Source organism: Heteronotia binoei, chromosome 7 (genome assembly GCF_032191835.1).
Source record: "Heteronotia binoei isolate CCM8104 ecotype False Entrance Well chromosome 7, APGP_CSIRO_Hbin_v1, whole genome shotgun sequence".
NCBI lineage: Eukaryota > Metazoa > Chordata > Lepidosauria > Squamata > Gekkonidae > Heteronotia > Heteronotia binoei.
In genome coordinates, this window is record NC_083229.1 from 105,082,435 (window position 1) to 105,087,274 (window position 4,840).

Consider the following 4,840-nt stretch of genomic DNA (forward strand, 5'->3'; position numbering starts at 1 on the left):
TACTGCAGGGAAAGTTAGATTGGTCATCAAGGTGTGTTTAAGGGGGGCTTTTTTGCTTTAGCATTGCAACAGCTACAATCATTTTTTATGATTGCTCCTAATGTGCAGGTGTGCTTAATTGAGGCAGGATGTTTTGAATTCGCTCCCCCACCCCCTCCTCAAGAAGTCTGTATTTAGGGCTGATGAATTGTTACCTAATAAATTCTCTGGACAAGAGATTGGGAAGTTACAGCATCTTACACATTTCCAAAGGCTGCATAAAACTTGTCATTTCCAATGAATCAAAATATTTATAGTTTTAGAGCTTGTGCTGTAGGGCAAAAGATATCCCAAGGTCTGTAACTAATGTAAAAAGGCAAAGTTATTTTTCCTTGTCAGCAGAACTTGGAAATCCCCAGGCAACTCAGTTGCCTTGGTATCGTAATATTCCAACGTGGCACCTGGGGGAACTGGAAATGTCTACCCTTTCATACTTTAGTTTATTATCACAAAGAGATATAGTTAAGCCCCCCCCCCCCCCTCAATGATTTGTACATTGTTAAATAGCGTTTGGGGCAGAATCAAGATTTTGAAAAAAAAAAACCCTTTCTAAATGTTTCAACTACTGCATACATCCAAGGATGTCAGCACGACATCAAAGCAGCATCATACTTACTGCCAGAGCTCTTGATAGTATGCCATGTCCCAATGCTTTAGCTGAAAATCATTCCAACAAGTTTTTACCATTATGGAAATATCCAGGGCAACCCAGTTCCAGAAGAGGATTGCTGCTGCACAAGGACTTCTCCCCCCGCCCCCCACCGCATTAAATGAGAGCATCCACCTGATGTCGGGCTCATTCTGAGTACCATTGGTGGCTTTCTCCTTTAAATCAGATCAAGGAAAAATCTCCTTTGATCCAGTTCAAAGTGGGTACTGTGTGGTGGCTCCTAAACGACCTGCAGCCACTATGAGAAGAGGGGTGGAAGTAGGATCCACCTTCAAAATAGCAGACAGGAGCTTTGCAGATTCCTCACTCTTTTTTTTGCTTTTTAAAGGTTCCTCCCCCTCCCCCCTCTCATCCAGGAAAGGAAAGGAAAGGTGGGTTTCTGAGCCATGGAACAGGCTTTGTCAAGGGCACTTCTGCACTGTGCTTGTGTGCAGATGTGCCAGAAAAAAGGGGCCAGCAGGAAGCAGCACAGGGATGGGCAGGGGCAGCTTGCCCACTGGGCAAACTAGGCAGTTGCCCGGGAGACCGGGGGCACCGAATTGGGGTCCCCCCTCCAGTGCCCAAGACATTTGAGGTCCCCGCCCCTCCACCCCGCTGCCGCACTCCGCTCACTCCCCCCCCCCCCAGAAGCTTGTTGCAACTGAAACAGAGCCTTACTGGCTCCTCCCAGCCTGCGCCTGCGCATTTTGTTAAAAGATGGATGGAGGAAGGTTCGCTCCCCCCTCACTTCCCGTTCCAGAAAGGAGGGGGGAGATACCTCCTCCATCTATCTTTTAACAAAATGTGCAGGCACGGGCTGAGAGAAGCCAGTAGGGCTCTGTTTTAGTCGCAGTGAGCTGGGGTGGGGGGAGTGAGCAGAGCATGGCGGTGATAGCAGGGGGGCAAGTGGAGCATGCTGGGGGGGCTATTTGCCCTAGAGCCAGTGCTGGGGATGAGGCTTGAGAGTGGTGTTCCTGCCACCTGCTACTGCTGTGGCAAATGTTTTCATGCTCCCACATAGATGCAGCCCTTATGTGTGTCCTAATCTTAAAAACAGCAATACAAGAACAGCAGTTGGCAGGGGGGGGGGTTACAATACAAGTTGGAGAAACAGAATGCTAGGTCTTTGCATTCCTGCAGTCAGTTAACCCTGATCTCAGGATGCAGTCTTGATCTGGCCTAGTAATAGACAGCTAGTTATTTGTATATATGTTAGGTGTTGTCCTGATCCTGGGCTTAGTGAGGCCTATAGGCTCCAAAGAAGCCTGCCTAGGAGTTACCAAAGAAAGCCTACATCTCCCAGGATCCCCTGTGTCCCTCTGATTGGGTGGCAATGCTTTGGAGTGAAAATAACCCAGAAAGAGGTGGGACCTGGGAGGAAAGCATAAAAGGGCCAAGCACAGACAGGGTGTGCTCTTTCCTGGAGAGGCTGCAGGAAGGGAGGTTCTCTCTGGAAAATGCTGCAGGAGAGAAGGCAGCATTTGGGGCAACATTTGAGATCCCTTACCCAAGGTGATGAATTTGGTATTGGAGTAGGGAATGTCTAGTTAGTTGCATCAGGGCTTCTGTTTATTTGCACGTACCTTTACTGTATATATATTTCACTGTTTTTACCCACTTATTATTTGAGCACTGTAAATAAACTGTTGTTACACTGCTTGGATCCTCATGTCTCCTTGGTCACAGTTAAGTATTAACTAATAAGGAAGACAAGGGTGGCTGGGTGCTCTGGGCCCTCCCATGTAGACCCTTACCAGAGTGGTTGCAGCCAGTAGAAGGCGCTCCTAGGCTCCTGCTGTGTGACAGGTGTACAGAACATCAGATGTTTGAGAGCTGAAAGACATGAACAAACATTACACACATGCCTTTATTAAAATTCTTAACACTTTCTTTGCACAAAAAGATAAAATACATAGGTATGCACTTTACAACATGACCATGCTAGAAGGAGACTTTTTTAAAAAAACAAAAGCTGGGAATAACAGTCCTCATAAAACCAGCATAGGAAAAAGTTAGGGAATTATTTTTTGGCACCAGTGAGAGAAGGAAACACACATGTACCATATAAATCACTGACTACTATTTGCATCATTGTGCGTCTCTCTTTGTGTTGACAGTAAGAATAATAAATACATCTGTTTTAACTATGAAACTAAGGGGGAACCCCACATCGCTCTCTTTAATTCCATCCCTCCTTTCAGAGGCTCTCTCAGCTCTTGTACTCTCTTTTCCTGTTCTAGGTCTCCAGGCGACTTTAGTGGTGGAGAAGAAGAGCTTGATGCCTGCCTATTTCCCCCTCCTTCCCACTTCACACATGGTAGAAATAGTCACCTACCTACTATGAGACTGTATTCAGAGGCTGACACGTCCTAATGCTAAGTACGCTAACTTGAGAGTACGTCTGTGTTAAGTTCCTCCTTGACTTCTGGGAGCTGCACAATATGTGTGAAAGAGTCACATGTGGCTCCCGAGCCACGGTTTGGCCACCCCTCATCTATAACGTCAGCTATAAGCAGCACAAACCAAACAGTTCATTTCTAAATCATCTTGTCTACACCCAGAATTGTAGGCAATGCTACCCATTCACAGCTGAGAATAATTCCATTGAACTTTCCAGTTCCTCTTTATAAAGTAGAATAGTTATTGTTTGATTGATTTTGCAAAAATTAGAATTGTTAGAAATTTCCATTTGATTAATATTGCCTATCAAAGCACAACAGTTGAAGATTTTAAAAGTTTCCTGTGGAATTCTTATTAATTATTCTGGAATTCTGTTAAAGTTGGTTTGACACCATTTTCTATCCACCATTGAACTTGCTATAGCTTTAAAAAAAAATTAGTTTCCAGGTCTATTGATGCTGCAACTAATTCCTCATTATTTAACACAATTATATATGCCACACTAGCCAATCATGCCATGACTCATAGCACAATGATGTCATCAAATAATAGGGACATTTTTTAACACTGCTGGAGGTTTGAAGCGGGGGTTGAAAGCAAAAAGAAAAAGGTTGATTTCAGTAAGCAGCAAAAACTTAATCACAAGTAATTCAGCACAGTTGTAGTAACATTTTGCAAGTTTCTTCTGTTGTCAAACACATTGCATGTTTTCTGTGCACTCCCAACTGTTCCTTGTACTTTAAATATTAACTCTGGTGGAATGTCAGTTTTTGTGAAATGAGAACAGCTGCATAATAAAAACTAGTGCATTATTTCAGTGAAAATCTGTCTTTATCTGAAAGGCACTAATCTGTATGAGTCAGCTAACACCTTCCAGTCCATGTACCAAACTATTTATTCTACATACAGCCTTTCTTTTCTTGTAAATCTCCAGTTCAGATAAAAGTGTGCTAAGCAGAAAAACATCAGCTGTTCCTACTAACAACAAAACCTTTTTTTTCATTATTATTTACCAAACTGAAAAATATAGTTTACTACTCACTTATCATAATCTCTAGTGCCCATCACAGGGAGCATTTTATAGAAGAGCAGGTGCATTGTTATCGGTCATTTGTTTTACCTACAGCTGCAACAGTTGGTGTCAGTTAATAGTTTACTCAAGTGTACTTATTTCCTTTTAGCTGCTTCCTGACTCAGTTCCAGCATGTTGCCATAATGTGTGTGCATGCTGGCAGCTGAATTTTAATTCTACCATTTAGAATTTAGTGCTCTTTGTTGTTTAGAGATTAAAAACCCTCGTGTAGTCAATAAAATTATTATCTTGAATTGCCTCTGTTGAGTTGACCCTTGTTTCAAGCATTTGCACCATCTGGGGCTGAACCTTCAGCTGAGAAGGCAGCTCTTTTGTAAGAAAATGGCTGGAGCAGACACTGTTTAGAATGGTGGCTACATGGTTCCTGCTGTAACACTGGGAATGGGGCTTGCATGCACAGTGGAACTGGGGTTTCCACCTGACAGGCTTTTTTAATAACTCTCCATCCCACTTCTCCAGCAGCAGTCATCCCCACACAAACACTGCCAGGGCTTTTCCCAGTATTTTTAAGCAGCAGTTAGTATCCTTGTATTGTTACAGCAATATAATAATCAGGTTTCATTTATTTAAAAAGTTTGTAGTCACTTTTGCCGCAAATATACACTTCCCCTTAGTACCTCCCTAATGAAAGGGAGATATATTTTACTTTTTAGAAAATG